The sequence below is a fragment of the Melospiza georgiana genome, chromosome 2, assembly GCF_028018845.1.
Source record: "Melospiza georgiana isolate bMelGeo1 chromosome 2, bMelGeo1.pri, whole genome shotgun sequence".
NCBI lineage: Eukaryota > Metazoa > Chordata > Aves > Passeriformes > Passerellidae > Melospiza > Melospiza georgiana.
This window is the reverse complement of record NC_080431.1, coordinates 19,866,446-19,886,047: the sequence shown is the minus strand read 5'-3', so window position 1 is coordinate 19,886,047 and position 19,602 is coordinate 19,866,446. Positions and strand designations below refer to the sequence as shown.

The following is a 19,602-nucleotide window of genomic DNA, read 5'->3' as shown; positions in this document are numbered from 1 at the left end:
GGTCCGCGCTGGAGAAGTTCAAAGCGATGGGAAGGGTGGGAGGGGCGCGGGCCAGGGGCCGGCAGCTTTCTCGCCTTGTGTCTGTGAGCCCCGCTGCCGAGCGCGGAGAGCCCCGGGGCGTTCCGGGGACACCGGGTCTCTCCGTGACCGGTCCGGCAAGTTGAAGGCATGGTCCTTTCCTCAGCATCCCCCGGGAGCCGGGGCGGTGGGATTCCCTCGCTCACGCGGTGCGGAAGCGCCGCAGCCAGCTTTGGCTCTTTAAGATCAGGCTCCGTTAATTAAAGAAATATTTTAAGCTTAAAGGTCTCCTGAGAAGAAACGCATTAACTCGCTAATAAAGCGGGTACAAAACCAATGCGAAACAGGCTGTTGGATCAGCGATCACAAAGGAAAGGACCGATCAGGGAGATGCTGCCGGAGCGCGGTAAATGCGCGGTCCCGCGGCACTGATCGCTCCGCTGGGACTTCCAGTGTCTGTCCAGCGGCACAGGAAAAGGGAAATGTTTTCCGTGCAGTCATTGGTGTGCTCTCTCAGCTTGCTGAAAGCTAGAAATACCTTAAAGCATATTTTACTTTTGGTTCAAATTTAATAGTAGTTTACTTTGCAAATAGTCTAAGTCGTCACTTACAAATAATTAGGATAATGACAGATAACCTTTTTTTTTGTGCCGAGTCTGTGCTCCAAGATAAGCATCTGTGTAAATGCATCTGAGACTGAAGCTTCTTTGTGCCCGTATTTGTAAGGTGTAAGCTGATCGGAGCAGCATGCCTGCAAAAGGCACGCCTTCTAAGCTGCGAAACAAGTGTCGAAGTAAAAGCCATTAGAACTAAAGGAAAAAAGGTGCCATTTCCTAAATTAAGAGGTGGCATCACAAGGATGTGAAAGGCAAAGCACAATCAAGAATAGGTTAACAGGTTAAACAATATGATTGATTGAAATGATAACACTTAATGCCAAAAGAAAATAATGTTTCTAAATTCTAGGTAAGTTCATGCACTTACTTATTCCATTTTGAGGAATTTCATTAATAGCAAAGCAATTAATGAATAAAAAGATCTTATTTTCCCCCAGTGTAAGACATTTTGAAAACAAATTTCAAACTTAGAGCTAATTCAAAAAAATAAAGATCCTTGTTTACCAGGGTGATAGGAGAGCTTGTCTTACATACATAAAGACAGCAAAAATTCTATTCAGGGGCACTGTGATGTAGACATATCCGCAAACTGGTTTTTTTGGGCAACAGTGCTGCTTGAGGAATAGCCCTGCATAGCATTAATTCAAAAATCTAAATTTATAAAGATAGTTAGCAGTTAAGGGATGGATATTTTCCCAGTAATTTTATTTTTTGTGCCTAGACTTGCTGCATCTGTCTACAAAATGAAATTATATTGCATGCTGGCTCACAGAATAAACTATAAGCACGTGTTTCAAGAAACAAAGTGAAAGGTGGATACTGCTTACTCAATTTTTTAAAATTATATAATTAAAGTAGAAATCTAAATCTGTACAACTCTACAGACATATCCATCTGTTACTATTTTAAAATGCACCATTCTTTAGTATGCTCATTTTAATATGCCAGTGAAATAGAACTTCAATTTGGAATAGAATGTAAATGAATAGCATAAATTAGGTGAGTGTTTCAGGGAAGCTGATAAAGCTAAGAGATTCTACGTGAGAATCTGAGGCAGTTTAAACACAGTATCAGGAATGCTTGTTGCCTGAAGCCTCCCCTTTTTTTAGCCAAGCACTTGCAGAATGGGCAGTTGGGTTGGTGATAAATAACACTGGATGAGCATAATTTTTATTGACTGCAGTGGGAGTCTCCCCTATGCATCTAAATGTAAAATTTATCTGCAGAAGGCAGAAGGAGTTATTCTGCAATCCAATAAGGTTTGCTTCCGCCTTTGACATTCTGCTTTTGGCTTAGACTCTGAACTCCAAAATGGAAGAACTCTGCATCCTGTGTATTTCTGATCACTGGCCTGATTCTGCCTTCAGTTTCAGCAGAGTAATAAAGAACAGATTCTCTGGTAGCCAGAGGTGAATTGGGATAAGGTCTGTGAGATCAACATCAGGTCTCCATGAGGTGGGAACTGCCTGGGGAAGGATTTTAGATCAGAGGATGTAGTAATAGCTGGAAGTCCAGAATGGTAAAGAATTTACTTTCACATGTTTGCAGCTTGAAGAATTTGCTATTTATATAAATTGATAGCAATAGGGTAAAGTTACACACAGTTGCTGTTGCTTTGTTATTGAGTTTGATGACTGGTATAGATGTATCTATCACTTTGGATTGTTACTGTGTTAGAGCAGTGCATATAAATAAAAGGGATAAATAACCTAATTTACTACGAGCAAGAGTCACAGTATATTAAAAACAGTGGCACGGAGAGAGCTTTTTCCTCTCCTGGAAAAAGTTTTATGACAGATCTTTGCAGTCATCATTTAAACTGGCAGGTACAGTACACAAAGATCCTTAAAGCCCAGGCACAAGCTTATTTAACCTTTTCAGAATATATTCTTAGATAATATGACTTCACTGATGGAAAAGAGAATTTTTCTCTTGAGTCTACCAAATCTGAGTTTCACCCAAGTAATTGCAATTTTATTTCAGAACTTTTTTGGTATTGAACAAATAACCGCTATTAAGGTTACATGAATGAGTAAGCTCTGGGTGTCCACAGATTGTGCACCTCCCACTTCTCATGGTTCCCTGAGGTATTTTTCTGTTATCACTTCCAAAGGGGCTTGTTCGCTTCAGCAGGAACTTGTTAGGTGGGCTCCCACTGCCTTCTGCAAACTCTCAAACACCTTGGGGAGGTGTGCTTTCCCTCCTTGGGGTGGGAAGGAAGAAACCTGCTTCAGACTGGTCCCTTTAGCAATGAGGTCGTGAATCCCAGCAGTGCTGCCTCTGGGTGAGGCTCTTTTGGCCTGGCATTGTATCCTGCTGCACCAGGAGGGACCTGCAGTTATCACACACCAGGATTTTTGTTAGTGCAGACCTGCATTTTGCTTCTAGTCATCAAGCAGATTTTTAATAAGCTGAAGATCCTGTTGTTGGTTTCTGCACACATCAGATGCATTTCAGCGTTGCAGTTGTTCAGTTGCCTGTGTGGATTTAGGATTGGAACCCACAGACCTCAATTAACAGCTCTCCCTTAGGAGAGAGAGTGGCCTGGTTTCTTTTTCTCATCGTCTCATGGCAGATGATTGGCAGAATTGCCTCCTCTCCCAAGCAAGCTGTTTCTCTGCCCTTCAGGAACATCGTGACAAAATTCTCCCTGACTCATTGGTGGGGTGGTTTAGTTTCAGAGGTGTATGCACATTTGGCTGTGCTCACAAGACTTGTTACATCCTTGCTGATGGATGTCTGCATAAAGTTACATCCTTGCTCTATGTGTGCACAAAGTTTTCCAAGGACTCTTTTTGCTTGCACAGAGCTGGCAGGGGAAAAAAGAAGGGAAGAAATAGCATTTGCCAGCATGGCATAGATGATGTCAGGAAGAATTCTGTGTATGTCCTGTTGCATGTGTGTCTGAAAAGCCAGCCTAGTTGCTGGCTAATGATTTTTGTGTCTGATCAAGGTGCATTAGGAAACAGAATTAATTACAAATCCAGAGTCTGGCCACCAAGTGTGAGCTACACCATCTCTGAAGCAGCCCTGGGACTCAAAGATATAATGGACACAATTTCTTTCCAGTTTTCCCTGGTCTTGAAAGAAAGTGCTAACATATTGCTGACCTGACCTGTATTAATAACTAATTCTTATCCTTCAGTGCTGGCTCAGATGTGGAAGCCAATAAGCAGAGTCAGAGCCTTTGCTTTCCCTCCTATTTGCCTTAGGAAGGAAACATGGACTTCCATGAACTTTTAACAACACGAGGGTCACCTGTCCATTTACTCCGTGATACATGCAAGTCACCTCTCTGACTTTTCATCAAGTGAGTTTCATAAGAAACAGTAAAGAGCTGAAATGGAAAGCCAAAGGTACCAGAGCTACCTTCAGCTTGTGTTTATTTTTGCTAGTTGTCACATCATTGCAGAAGTCATCCCCAAGCTGTGAAAAAGGTGGACTTCAGCCGCATTCGTAAAACAAGGGAGTAACACGGTTGGGACATCAAAATCAGCAGGGCCAGGAGCTCCCTGCTGTTGCCTGTGGTGCTCTGTCCCCTGACCTCACAGTCATCCTCCAGCCAGTGTTTTCCTGGCACTGAACAAGCATTATAGGCATAGTCACACAGCTAAAATCACAAATGTCATAAATCTCAATTTGTCATGTCAACAAGATCACAAATCCCACACAAGCAAAAGACAAGCAGCATCCTAAAGACATGGGCAGTAAAATGTTCCTAAAACCTGACTGCTTTGATGAACTTGAACAATGTTCTCACCCAATTTTCTGCTGAAGCACAGGAACTTTCTGTCCATTTTCCCCACTGTTATTTATTACTATGGGCAGCACTCATTGCGTACTATGTGCCTTGACTCCTTGTCAACTTCTAGTGGAAGTTGAAGATGCTAAAATAATTTGTAGTGTTTGGGGAATTTTTATTAAAAATCAGTCAGTGCTAGAATTCAAACCCTGGATATTCTGTATAGGTAAATAAATATCTGGAGACAGATGAGTTTTGGAGCAAGTTTTATACGCAAAATTACATTGAATTAATCTCTGCCTGCACTCTGAGTGGTTGTGATGTATGGAGGCATTACTGAAGTGAGCTGGCTCTTTGGGTGAAAAGGTTAACTGAAATAAACATGGGTTTTTATAGCAGCTTTTTGAAGAAAAATAATGTGTCTTATCTGCCGAATCATCAAGATGGGAGAATAGAGAAAAAAAATGTATTTGGAATCAGAGTTTTGTCAATGTCAATGTACAGTGGAATACCTCCTTCCAAAGAAGAAATACCTATTTGCCTGGATGGTGTTATCAGGAGGGAGACAGATACATATTCACTTCCCAAAACTTTTGTGGGCAGAGAGGCTGCTCTGCCCAGCCTGGCCAGGGCAGCAGACCCTGGCTCAGAGGCAGCCCAGGCTGTCAGAGCGAGGCAGGGCAGCAGGCAAGGCCAGGAGTTATCCCTGCGCTCCAGGCACAGCCGGGCAGCACAGCAGGGTGTGCACCTGCCTGGAGGAGAAGTTCTCTCCTGTTCTGCCATCTCTTCCCCTTCTCTGACCTCCTGCTGACCCCTGTGGAGTCTGATTTAGGGCATTTGTACCTGAAGGAATCCAGAAAATCCTTCCATCTGTCCTGATCACCATGACCAGCCTTCCTCTCCTTAAACTAGGGCTTTATCAGACATATCCAAAAAGTCAGAAAAGAGTACCCTGATACCACTTGATCAGAGGGCACTCATGAATTCATCCTTACTGCCTGCTCCCCCTGCAAGTGTCCCTCCTAGTGTTGTCTGGCCAACAGCATTTGCAGTTCCAGGGCAATGTGCAATGTTCCTGCGGATGGGATTCACAGACTCAAGTGGAATTGTGCCTTTGCAGAAGTCCCATACACTGGTTTTGCCTGGGTAGGAACTGCTGAAGAAAGTTAGTTTTCTTACAGGAATGACTTTATGCTTTAAAAATGGGTCATCATTTTCTTCTTGATTTAAAATGCAAGGGCTCTTTCCCAGGAGTAAATTGGATGCTGGCCGTTCTTTGCTCCAGAGCTGGTTATTGCTAGATTGTTACTACTCTGTTTCATGTAACTTTGCATCTGGCCTGGGAAATGCTGCCTTGGTTTCTGCTGTACACAGCCTGAAAAAAGCCCCTGGCATTGTCTCTGCTGCGAGGGAGTGCAGATAGATCAGTGGAGCAAAGCTGCTCTCATCGTGCATACTTTCCTAATGCTTTAAGACAAGTAAAGAAACATGAAGAGTGCTGTGGTTCAATGGTGGTTTGCGTACATACAGGCTATGTATCATACATTAAATATGCAGATACATTTTTAAGACAGTTAAAACCACAATTCAAGTTCAGGGAGGTTTAGCCAATTAGTGTCACAAAGTGAGTCAGCAACTTTTAGCCTCCGCTGTTAATAGGAAGAGTTGGCAAAACCTGTTCCTACCTTGCTTTGGTGTTTTTCACCTCAGAACTTTACAGTGCAAACATTATCTGGTTTGTTTAAATAACAAAGGCAGGAGTTCTGACGTCAATATGGGAAAACAACTCTTAGGCTAATTGATCTTGTATTCCTAACTTTTTTGGATACACCAAGTATACCATAGAATTTTATCCTACTTTACCGGGCTCTTGACTTTACCAGGCTTTTAACTTGTATTGCAGTTACTTTTGCAACAATGTTAAATATGTTGCTGAAATTGGTTAAATAGAAGCTATTGTATGAAAAATGAGAAAGCAAATAGAGGCATATGAGAAAAGCTCAGTTTTGAAATGGTGTCATTTTACTACAAGGAATAGGCATTGAAAAGACAACTTTAATTGAAGTCTTTATTTTCCAGCATATTTCACATTTTAAAGACAGTAAGCACTGTTTCCCATTTGGTGATAAAATTTAGTCTTTTCCTGAAAAAAAAAATATGGCCATTTAGTGCAGGGAATCTTCTCCTCCTGTAGATAGCACCAGGTATAAACAGGAGGAGCTTTGCTCTGTTGTTAGAAGCTAGGTGGCATCCGGGCACCTGTCACCATGGCTATAAGATCATGTCCCTTTTCCTGATTCCTTTGCCCATCTGACATTGCTTCAGTCCCTGTCTCACCCAGTTCTTCTGCACAGAATTGAACTTTAATATTTTTGTTGTCTATGCTCTTGTTGAAGGGAATGGAAGCCTTTCTCTCTAGATTCTGCCCTCCAAACCTACCCCTTTGATGTTCTAAAATTTTCTGAAGCTTTCTTGCTGGGCTGATATTGTCTCAAATTTACAGTTTTCTCCAAGACAGAAATATCTCTGTTCCAAAACCAAGACAGTTTATAGAAGGAGGTGGGTCAACTTGCTAAAAACTTACTGAAAATATTGAAGATAAATGCTTGAGAAGCATTGTTTTATTTTTCCAGTTGTTTATAAGGCTCAGATAGAGGCACTTATGGTTCCAGTGTATGGGCCCTCTTCCATCTCCCAAACATTTATTTTAGCCACAGATTTAGCAGAGAGTTGGAAAAGGAAAATTAATGCTACCCTTTGCTGGAAAATGGAATTTTGGTTTGAAAAAAAGAGAAAAAAATCAAAGGAAAATGTCAAGACTTTGTTCTTAATCCAAGTGAAACAGAAGCTTTTTGAATAGATTCAAGGGAACACATGCTTCCAGAAGAGCCAGTCATCACTGCACTTTTCTGAGCTGTGGAAAATTTCAGGTGTATATTCTTACTCTTCCTCACAAGGAGCAGGCACTTGAAACCCGTATCCCTTCCACTTGGACAACTTGTGGCTTCTGGCTTGCCCCCAGTGAATGCTTCTCTTTCCCTCTGGATTTTGAACAAGAGTCTTGAACTGCAAATGGAAATTTCATTGAAACTGATGTGTTTCTATTTTCATTAAATTGTCATTTCCTGGCAAAAATAACGGTTTGGAAAATTCTGACAAGATTGACTGACAGAGCACATACAACTCTCAGAACAGAGGGGATGCTGAAGAAAATTATTTTAGGTCCAAAGTCTGTTCTTGGCTTCAGAGGCAAAACATGGGTGCAGCTGAGGGCACACACCCTTTGGTTTGCCAGGGAAGTAAAGCATTTCTCTGAACAAGTGAATTGAATATTGTGTCCCTTTCAGTGCAGCGATGATTGCACAACTCTGTTTATTCTCTGGGTTTTTTTCAGCTCATCCATCATTCACAGCTCAGATTTCTTCACTGATTTCACCAAGCTGGTTTACTGTATGATGCAAAATGGAAGTCAAGTTAATTTCGCGCTCTACCCACCTCAGTCTGATTAACTCAAATTAAATTTTGTGCTAATAAGTCTGAGTGTGTGACCATAATTGGAAAGCCTTGAGCTCCTCTGACTGCAGGGAAAGTGCTGTTTTCCCCTGCATCATGAAAACATTTGAATCATAACATCTGGGACATTTGCAACAAACAATGGTATCAATTTGAGGCCTCCATACAAAGTTTTTTCTGTTTCTCATCAGGGACTATGAATACATATCTGTGTCAGATTGCAGCTCTTGGAACATTTGGCCCATCTGCCCACCAGAGGAAAACTAAAGAAGCAGGGACATTCACCTATTAAGAGAAAACTGCAGAACATCTGTGTTTCTCCATTAAATGGAAATCCTCTTGGACTAATAAGTGGTTGTATCTTAAATAACCAGACAATTACTTAAATCTGTTACAAAAGTCTGAACCAGTCAAGTCGGTGGGAAGTCTAGCTAAGGTTCTAATAATTCACTAGCAGTTTGGAGAAAAAGGGAAAAAACATATAAATGAGAGCTGAAAGATGGAAGGCAAGGCAAGGCTTGGCAAGGCTTTGATCTTATGGTAAAGAAACTTTCAGCATGGTAAGGAAATAGTATGGTGGACGTGAGTTTGAGCTTATAGCTCTATAAGATCTGTATCCTTCTTGTATTTGCTAAGGCAAAGAGGTGCTGTTTTTCTTAACCCCAGAAAGACCCTTTGCTCTAATTATCACCTGGTCCAGGAAGAACAAAATCATAAACCCAAAATAAAGCTACAGCAGGTGGAGTTTCAAAAACTCTGTGTTCTGAGAAATCCTGATATCTGTGAAGAAGACCAAGAAAGTGTGCCTGGTGCCAGAGATGATGCAGGAGCACACTGAGATTTCAGCAATGTAGGAGCATGTAAATCTGGATGGATTACAAACAAAGAAGTCTAGTGAATGTCAAACAGGATGGAAGTAGTTGTAAATATACGTGCATTATAAGGGAATATCTACACCTCCTGATGGGAATTCGTGGGGGTGTATATCATCCATGGGCTGTCTCCCATAGCAGCAGGAACATCATGACTGCACAGCAAGTTTATTAAGTATGAAACAAGCCAGCAAACCCTAATGAAGGGTTTGAGCCTCAAAAATGTCAGCACTCACCAGAGAGCTGTTCAGCAGATGTTTTGAAGTCAAGCCCTGCTCTCTAACCTTGGGATCAATGGGGATTTTCTGTTATTTTCCACAGAGGTAGGATCAAAAGCAGAGGCACGATGAAACTGGAAGGACTGTGGCACCACTTCTGTGTCTCTATCATATCTGAATTTAGTTTTAGCAATATGGAAAGGGCCTCTCCTATTTGTCCTCTGTCTCTCCAACAAATAGCTTTATAAACAAAGCATTCTCAAAGTAGAAAGAACAGATTGTACATGGCTCTAACAACAACATGGTTTTGGTCTGACTGCTCCATAATATAGGAAAATCAGAGTACAAAATAACTGCAAATAAGACAAGCTAGCCTACTTGTACATCATTTCTATTGCAAAATGAAGCAATGGGATTTGGGCTTGTGTAGCATAGCCCTAAATTTCTTCCCTGCCTATTTCCATGGGAGTTTAATTTAGCCAGAGAGTATTGTCTGTGTGTGACATCATCTTGAAACAACAGCTTTAAAAGTGGAGACAGGTAATATTATCCATTAATTATATTCCACATCTGTAAAGCATATACAGTGCACTGTGGATAAGTAGCGCAACCTTTGGCAGGGAATTTCCTGAATATCTATAGCCAGACTTCTCATTTAGAGTTTTCTCATGGTTTTGTACAATGGGAGCAGATTGGTCTCTAGCAGTGGATGGGGAAGGGAAGGATTTTAATGAGGAATGAGTATGAAGCACATGGAAGTGGGTCCATCTCCCAGTACTGTCACCCACTATCGTGGAAGCTGTTGAACCTGGTGCTTGATAACAAACACCCAATGGGCCAACACTTACGATGGCATCTTTTTTTTTGGTTTGTTTTTACACTAGGTATGAGGAGTATTTCTATTTTAGCAAATAAAAAGCATGGAGCAAATAAAAAGGATGGAGTTGCTACACCAGTAGTTTTGGATTGGTATGTATATGGTCAGCCATGGTTTGATTTAGGTGTCTGCTGAGCCCCTTGCTTTAAGTCTTATTTTTGGCAGCACCAGGACAGTCACAGAGAAATCTCTTCAGGAGCTAAAGATCTTACCTGAACCATGGGAGACCCTCGAAGAGTAGAGATTTCCTTCTGACACACAAGAGAAAATAGGACCCCATGGTGTGATGTTCTCCTGTTGATCTGAGTGGTTGCTGTTATTCAGGAGTCTGCTGCAAGCTGGTTGTGCTGTCTCAGAGGCTGCCAGTCTGTGCCAAGTGTGGGCTCTCTCCCACATCCAGACTGGCTAGAGAGGAGGCTTCAAGTCACGCTGCTCTGCTCTTTTCCAAGTGCTCCCACTCTCTTACTCCTCACACTTCTTCATGCCAGAGGATGGGGCAAGGATAGACTTCAACCCACTCAGTCTGTGGTATGCTTTTGAGTGGTTTGTTTGGTCTCAATTGATAAGTCACAAATTTTATTGTCATTGTGATTGGCTCTTGCTACATTACCAGCTTGGATGTTGTTGAGGGGTTTTTGAGCTAGGCATGTGACTGTGCTTTTAACAGTCTGTGGCATACAGGAATATACATTAAGCCATTGAGAATATTTAATCACAAAGGAGCTTTGGAAAGAGCACGTCATTTGCACCTGCCAAGAGGCATCTCAAATAATTGAGTTGATGGTAGTGGAACGAGTAAACTGTTTATGAGACAGTGACACTGCATCCAGCACACAGAGGACTAGTGTTATAATTAATTAATGCTCATAGATGTTTCCTTAGCACAGATGCTATGGTTTTCTGTGCTTCCTCTTTCACAGGGGAATGCAGGAGGAGTGAAAATGCTCTGTCATTTTTGTCATGTCTTCCCTCTTGTTAATGCCTCACACAATTGGTGGTTTCAAGGTCACTTTATTTACTGATGATTCTCTGTCACCAGCAATACCAATGTTGTGCTAAAACGAATCAAAATATATTTTTTACATTTGCCTCTAGATCCCTTACTTTTTCTCCATTCCTAACAGAGGTAAAATAGCAATAAGGTAAGTTCAATTAATATAAACATAAAATTGCTTAGAGTATGTCTTTTAGAGCCCTGGTATGTAATGACAAACCACATTATTCAAATAGGAATAAAAATATTTATGGATTGTGTTTTTCAGATGGGTTTGCAATAGAGGCAGCATGGGTAACGTATGATGAGATTCCACAATCACATTTCTCCCACACACCCTGATGGAAGCCCTCTCAGCCAAACACAATTGCACACATGTCTTTTTTTTCAATCTGTGCTTACATTATTACTGTCGAGCTGGAAGAGCTGCATGCATAAACTGCTCACTGCCCTACCTGCAGTAACAGAGCCACAAGTCATCTCTTGGATGCATCCATCTGAATTTTTATTATTTACACCATTTGATGAAGGTGCATTCCTGCCAGCATCCCATTGAAATGCAATCATTAACAGATCTGAGTGTTACCAAGACTTCTGAAAAATAAAGTAAAAGCTTGGCAAGATAACTTGAAACCTCTAATATTTTTTTAAGTTAAATCCACAAGAACAGTAGCACATCTTTCTACCAATTTTTTTAGGGTTACCCTAAGCTGAAAGAAAAGGATGAAAATATTTTACTCTGATGATGCACTTGTTCCTTTCTTAGGTGTCTGGAACATGATGCAGATTTGTGTCATGTTGTATCCTAGACTGAAGTTCTTAGGATTATAGTACAGGAATGGCAGTTTTCCACAACCTGAATGTCAGATCCATATGTGCTTGAGTATGCAGTGTGCTTGTGGACACACTTGACATGATGATTAGCAGTTCTGTCCTTTATAAAAAAATCTCTGCCTGACAATTTTGCAAGGTTTGAGAGCTGTGACTGCTTATGGACTTTTACAAGCATTATTTTGACTGGTGTACTGGAATTTTGCTTGGGCTTTGCAGTGGCATTCATCCTAGGAATCATCTCTGTCAGTGACACCTGGTCTCTTACTGACAAGGTGACATTAGTTCTGATGTGATCTTTTCTTTCCTTAACTTTCTTCTTCATTAAGGCAGCATCTTTGGTCTATTTGCTACCCATGTATTGCTCTCATTTTGAAGAGTGATTTTTCTTTTACTCTGGCAGCATAATTTCTTGTGACAGCCACCCACTGTGTTTGTGGCTTCTCACTCATTTGCCACAGACTTTTCCTTCATTTGCAGGTGTAAAACCTCCACACAGGATGCAAACACTGACAGCTATGTTTTGATTTGGAATGAATTTTATCAGCACTTTCATCATCCCAATAGTTTTAGCAGTACTTTTTGCTTAGTTTCAGTCAACCTAAATGAATTCTTACTGATTTTTTCTCATATATTACTTAGTATTGGATCAATTTCCTCCCTATAAATAAACACAGAATCCTTCATTAGCAAACGTGTCATAAACCACTCTGTGGGCTCCCTTTGGATCTTGTTCCAAGTCATTAAATTCATGGCTTGCCAATACTGGATTAGCTTTTTGGAGAGAACAGTTTAGATATTCAGCTAAAATCTAGCCAAGCTCTATCCATGTTGCTGCCTCTTCTTCCTACTCAGGTTAAACAGAAAATGTGTAGTTCCCTCTTTATTGTGACCTGCAGCAAAATGCCAGCCAATCTCTATCTGTTGCTTGGAGCCCTACTGCTTGTCAGAAGAGCTGCCTTTCTGTCCTTCAGCTACATTAAGAGTGCACTCCAGAATATTCTGTCCTCTCAAGGAGTGTCCTGCCCTTTGCTTTTGTGAAGCCCTATCCTATGTTGCATTGTACTGAGATTTGGGAATTAGGACTCTGTACAATGGGAATTATGGCATTGTGAAGTGCTCCAAAATATATTGGAAAATGTGTGCATACAAGAGCAGTGTTAGAATTATTTTCCTATTTGCTTTACCATATGTAGGTATAGTAAAGAAGGGCAGTGAAGTCAAAACAGAGCAGTAACAATTACAGTATAACAAGAGAATATGCTAAAACCCTTTTTACCATTCTTGTGACAAAATACACTCTCAGCATCATTAACGAATTTTGCTTCTGGGGATATCCTGTAGGCATCAGCTATGCCTTAAAAAAAAAAATGTAGTGAGAAGAACAGCACCCTTTCCTGCTGATCTGATCAGCTTCCAAGCATATCAAATAGAAATAAGCATATTAGAAAGAACTAAGCAGACCTCATGAAATTATTTACAATAGTGTCACAATAAATTGAGCCTATGGTAATTGCTCACATCTGACTGTAAGCTTTCAGGTGTAAACTAAAAAGAATGAAATAAACAAAAGTATGATATTCTTCTGGCCAATAATTATAAGTTCAACAGTGTTCAGCAGAACATTAGCATATTAATTATATGGTAATCTTGTAGCAACAACCCAACCATAATGTCTTCCTAGTTACTATCTTTGGGTAGCATTTTGATAGCAGCCTTCATGCTTTAGGAACCAATGCCAAGATAATGAGGGTGCCTGCATCTCACTGAAGGTTACTTAAGACATTTTGAGAATGCTGCTGAGAATGCTTCCCTTGCCTTCAAAGCACCTTTGATCCTGATGTTATAATTTTATTTGCTATTACTAGTCTTGTAGTTTTAAATTAGTTTATTAGTTGGTTTCTCATGAGCTTTTAAATGGTTTTGGGAGCCTCCCACAGATTGCAAAGCCCTACAGAAGTTCCCAGGAGTGGCACTGTCCTGTGACATGGCCCTTCCAGTTCCATGTCTCCTGGGAGGCTCAGGTGGGTGTCTGACATCTCAGCCATTGGGTACAGTTTCACCACTAGATGGGAGCATCGGTTATTTAGCCTTTACTTTGAAATGGTGCTCTCCCAGCCTTGGAAAATTATATTCCCTCTTGGCTCTTCTTTCAAACTTGCAAGAGGCCAGAATATCCTCCCATTGCTGTGTAGCACATTCCAGAAACACCCCTAACAGTGATCCCTGGAGAGCCCTCTCCAGGAGCACTGGCTAGCAATGATCCCTAGAGAACATCCCTGTCAGCTGATGCCTTACATGACCAGAGTTCACAGTGGTCCCTACTGTTTAGTATGGAAGCACTCAGTTGCTGCCCAAGTCTTGAGGGACATGCTGAGAATTGCAAGAATGTTCTAGTAAAGTTGTTTTATGACTTATTGTTTCATTGGGAAATGGAGAATCGGTTGTTTGCCAAATGTCTTAAAATCACCCTGATCACCAGAGAAAATGAAGAAAAAGGAAAAACAGACTGACTTCCATGTTTCAAAAAACAGTGGTGGAGTTGCTGCATTTCTAGAAAGATGCACAGAAAGAAAAGGAAACTTTATAGTCAAACCCAGCTGCAGGACATCCTTTCCCACTCCTGCAGCTGCTGGGATGCTTTCACAACTCTTAAAGATGACCACCAATGTTTAAATGGGGCCACGGTCCAGTGAATGTCCCTCACCAAAAGGATCTCCATTTAGAGGTGTCTGATTCTTAGGGGCTCTGTTCAGTTAAAATATCCCCTTCCTCACCCAAGCTGTGTTTGTACTGCTTGAACTTGATACAGATACTCTTTAGCACATTTTCCACACAACCATTGTCTGTTCTTGCCTTGCTGCTGCTTGAATAGGAAGAAGGCATACAGAAAATCAAGCTAAGGGATGTCCCTGGGCTCAGATTAATTATAAACAAGCTGTTCATCCATTATGAGGGAAATGCTGCCTAGAGAAGTACGGTGGAGTACAGACCTCAATGCACAGCCTCTTTTTTTGAGTTGAGAACTTAATTGTCTTCACATGTTCATGACTGACAGTCACACATAAGAAACAACCAAAAGAAATAATGTATGTGGACCATTACTAACTCAGGACTGAGACTTGGCATGAGTGCAGCCCAAGAGCTCCTGGGTGGTAAAGGGTTCATTGTGTGCCTCCTGCCCTGGGCTGTGAGTGTTATGAGAAACAGGATCTGCAGCAGTCAGTCTATCAGCTTTCTCCCAAGCAGCCATTCTTTCCTGAGAAAAAATCTGAGAAAGGACTTGTGGCCAAGATCTCTCTTGGAAAGGTAATTCAATTCTGCAGTTATATGAGAGACAGCCTAGAGATTTCAGGAAATGGAAGGACATCACAAACCAAGCAGGCAAGAGGGTGAAGAATCAGGCTCTGTCTGCCAGCCAAGTGAAAATGAGCAGTGGACAAGATGCAACAAATCACTGTGGTGTGGGCATGGACAACTGAAATTTGCAAATCAGAGGGGAGAGTGGGTTGCTGTAGGTGGCAGGACACAGGGATAATGGAGCGCCTCAGGACAGCCACTGACTGTCAGCACTGAGCTTTAGAGGGAGAGATGTGCCAGCCAGGAAATAGCTGGTGGCATTGGGCTGCTGGAACATGAAACATGGGCTGCACTAAGGAGGCATGACACGAGGCTGTATCAAGGGAGTTTCACTTTTCTCCAAGCACCCCTCACTTCCAGCTTCACAAAAATAAGACTTAGCCTCTGCAGCTAGGAAGAACCTCTTGAAAAGAAGAAGGCTGCTATGCCTTCAGGACCTTGAAAACTGAAGGAAAATGGAAAACACAAAACTTGGAAGGAAATGTACTTTTAACACAGTCGTGATTTTCTCTGAGCATGACATTTTGGATAGTGGATGAGAGGCTGAACATGAGCTGACAGTGGGTTCTCACAGCTCAGAAAAGCAATTTCCTGGGCTGCATCCAAAGCAGTGTGGCCAGCAGGGTGAGGGAGGTGATTCTGCCCCGCTGCTCTCCTCTGCTTGGCTCTGCTCTGGTGAGACCCCACATGGAACTGCATCCAGCTCTGGGATCCCAATGTAGAAGGACATCAACCTGTTGAAGCAAGTCCAGAGGAGGGCCATGAAGATGATTAGAGGGATGGAGCACCTCTCTCCAAGTTATGAGGAAAGGCTAAGAAAACTGGGATTGTTCCATCTGGAAAGGAGAACGCTTTGGGGTGGCCTAACTGCAGCCTTCCGTACCTGAAGGGAGCCTAAAAGAAGGATGGAGAGAGATCATTTGCAAGGACATGTAGTGACAGGACAAGGGGGAATGACCTTAAATTGAAAGGTTTAGATTAGATACTGAGAGGAAATTCTTGGCTCTGAGATTGGTGAGGCACTGGAACAGGTTGCCCAGAGCACTTGTGGTAGCCCTGAAAGCATTCAAGGCCAGTTTGGATGGAGCCCTACACAGCCTGGTCTAGTGCAAGGTATCCCTGCCCATGGTAGGGGGACTGAAAGTAGATGATCTTTAAGGTCTCTCCCAACCCAGGCCAAAACATTCTATGATTTTTTCATGTCTAAAGTTGATGTTACCATAAGTAACATCCTTTTGCTGTGCCAGAGGCTCCAGCTTGAAGTGTCTCATTATCTTTGACTGTAATGACTTGAGCCTGCTAGCTATGTCCTGACAGCCTGCTTTTCCAAGGCATGATGCAGAACCATGTTCCTCACCAGCTGCCAGCAGCAGAGATGAGGACACACTCTGAAGTCTGGGATGTGTGAGGAATTGTGTTTCCTCCTCATTAGCACTCGGGGAGCTTCGGGGTGCCCACAGCACAGACTTGCCAGTCCTGCAGGAGCACACGGGAGTTCACACCACACCAACAGGGAAATGGCATCGCTGTTCATTGCTGGATGGAGCCCACCTGATTAAAGTATGACAAACTGTGGAGCCCCAAAGCACACAGATTTGCTGTAAAACACAAATACCGTGTTGAAACCAACTAATTTTTCTCAAAATCATTCAATTTATCTGCAACCCCAATAGAGATTGTAGTTTATTGACCAAGTCAGAAGTGAAGTGGCTGAGTATCACATTCCATCAAAATTATGCAGGTTCAGCTAGGAGCAAAGCCTGTCTTCAGCTTAGTTTCATGTAAGACTGTGATGTGACTAACACTGAGATCAGATTTCATTGGCAAATCAAGTAAGAAGCAAAGTGAGGTGCAGAAAACTCATTTAAAATCGCAGCTGAAATAATACCAAACATGCAAGTGAAAAAGTTACTGACAAAGTTAATTGCTTTTCTTCCATATTAAAATAGTTTCAAGTTTGTTCCAGTGTGAAAGTCACTTGCAAAGACTCTAGGGCATTAAAATTAAGCTTTCTTCTTTTGATTTAGTTGAGGAATTATCTGCATTAGAAACTCAGGCAGGGACACCAGCTAGAAGAAAATCAGAATCGTCAAAGATATGAGATCTGGCAAAGCTCTCAAAGGCAGTACATTGACAATTAAGTTTCTCACTAATCCCCATGATACATGTGTGCTTATAAGCCTATGGAAATTGTGTTTGATTCTTTTTTTCCCTAGATTAGTAGGCTATGTCTCCAGCTTTTCTTTTCTTTTCTTTTCTTTTCTTTTCTTTTCTTTTCTTTTCTTTTCTTTTCTTTTCTTTTCTTTTCTTTTCTTTTCTTTTCTTTTCTTTTCTTTTCTTTTCTTTTCTTTTCTTTTCTTTTCTTTTCTTTTCTTTTCTTTTCTTTTCTTTTCTTTTCTTTTCTCTTTTCTTTTCTTTTCTTTTCTTTTCTTTTCTTTTCTTTTCTTTTCTTTTCTTTTCTTTTCTTTTCTCTTTTCTTTTCTTTTCTTTTCTTTTCTTTTCTTTTCTTTTCTTTTCTTTTCTTTTCTTTTCTTTTCTTTTCTTTTCTTTTCTTTTCTTTTCTTTTCTTTTCTTTTCTTTTCTTTTCTTTTTCCTTTTCCTTTTCCTTTTCCTTTTCCTTTTCCTTTTCCTTTTCCTTTTCTTTTTTCCCTCCCCTCTCCTGACCTTTATGACCATGACAAAATGAGAATTAAAAATGTTGGACCAAATTTTACCTTATTTATATATATATTCAAGTCCAATTTAATTAATAAGATTGCATAGTTAATATAGCTACTTTTTATAAGTAGGGCCCATTCTGGGTTCCATTTATTCAGTAACTCACTAAAACACATTGGTTTGTTTTAAAACATTCTAATCTCTAACTACTTAAAATGCAGCTCATGGGATTGATAAATATGCTTGGCTCAGGAGGAAAAATATCACACTTACAGAGATGCATATCAGCATTAAGTATGGGATTTAAAAGCCCATAGAAATGTTGGCTTGACAGAGGAAGATGGAGCATCCATTCTCTTCCTCTGAGGCTAGGTAACTTCATTAGTGTTCAACTTAGCGGGGGTACATTGCCTCTTTCACCACTCACACTTCCATTCTTTCAAAGGGCACAGCCTTCCTTCATAAGCAGAGCTCACATCTTGGATGCAGTACTCCTGGCCAGCAAGGGCTCCATAGGAGCATTTAAAGAAATAACTCTTACATTTTGCTAACATATACTGAACTTCTGTGGATTACTCTGCTCAGTATCCAAAGTTCAGTGCCTTGGAAATATGCCAGAAAAGCAGCTTGGTCCAACATTGAAAAATGATATTGTCTGATTGAATTGGAAAGTTCACAGAAGAGGGTCAGCTTTGCCAGATCTTCTGATTCACACCAAAGTAGCTGAAATCACTTATAGAAATTTGTTGCTTCAAAAGAAAGTTTCTCTATCTTATGAAGAAAGGTGAAGACGTGCTTGAAAAAGATTTAATAAAGAGAAAATGTGAAAACTGAAACAAAACATTACAAATTATTTATTAGCCTAAAGCTTTTGGATCATTTTCTTGGGCTATTGTTTAAAAGAGATGGTTGAAGTAACATTTTGAAGTAACTGATTTGGATAGAAATGTGCTCTTTATATTGAAATCTCTTTTAGGGCAAAATGCATATGGAATTATCTGAGCAAATAAATTTGCCACAATGAAATCAAAGAGATGTGGCTTGATATCATGCTGGAGAACTATTCCTTTGGATCTTAGAAAGAAAAATTCACCTGTCCTATGGAAAGGAACAAGTTAACTAAGGTCTTTTTTAAGGCAACCTTAAAAAGAAAGCTAATTAAGGAACTGCAGGAAAGAAATGCAGGGATATGCTTTGTGAAAGTGAGTAAGAATCATTTCGGTATGACAGAAGTATTCTATATTTTTCATGTAACCCAAGTGAGCTCGGCCAGTCTCATCTGAAAGGGACCTCTGTGTTGAATGTTTGCCATGAGGGAGATTCTACCACTTCACGTCAGCCTCAGCCAGTGTTTTAATTGTTTCACAACAAAAAATTATTTCTTATATCCAGACAGACTTTCTCTTGATGAAACTCTATGCATCATTGTCAGGACATCCATCAACTCTGTAGCTGCATTTCAGGTATTGGAAGACTGTGACTACGTCCCCCTGGAGCCTTTCATTCTCCAGAACAAGCAAAGCCAATTTCATCAAGATTTCTTCATGCATATTCTACAATCTTCTCATCATCTTCATGACCCTTCTCTGGGTCCTATCCAGTTTTTCAATGCTTCTGTCAAACTGGGGCACAGTGTTCTTTCTATGTGAGGCCTAAAAAGTACCATTACCTCTATTACTATGAGGTAATCACTTTCCTTGGTGTGCTGGTTGTGCTCTTGCTGGTACAGGCTCAGGCATGGCTTGTTCTAAGGACAGACTCTGGATCATGTTTGGTCTGCTTCTCACTAGAACCCCCAGCAGCTTTTCAGCAGAGCTGAACCTCCCCAGCATGTATCCTCAAATGATGACTCAAGTTCTATTTATTGCAGCTTGGACTTCTTCACCACAACAGAGGGCACTT

The 19,602-nt window shown here is 41.0% G+C and overlaps 1 protein-coding gene across 3 annotated transcripts in view; it reads right to left on the bottom strand.

Annotated features, from left to right (window-relative positions):
- The window catches only part of ST6GAL2 (ST6 beta-galactoside alpha-2,6-sialyltransferase 2), a 174,412-nt gene that overhangs the window by 51,203 nt on the left and 103,607 nt on the right, over positions 1 to 19,602 (bottom strand). The window lies entirely within an intron of this gene.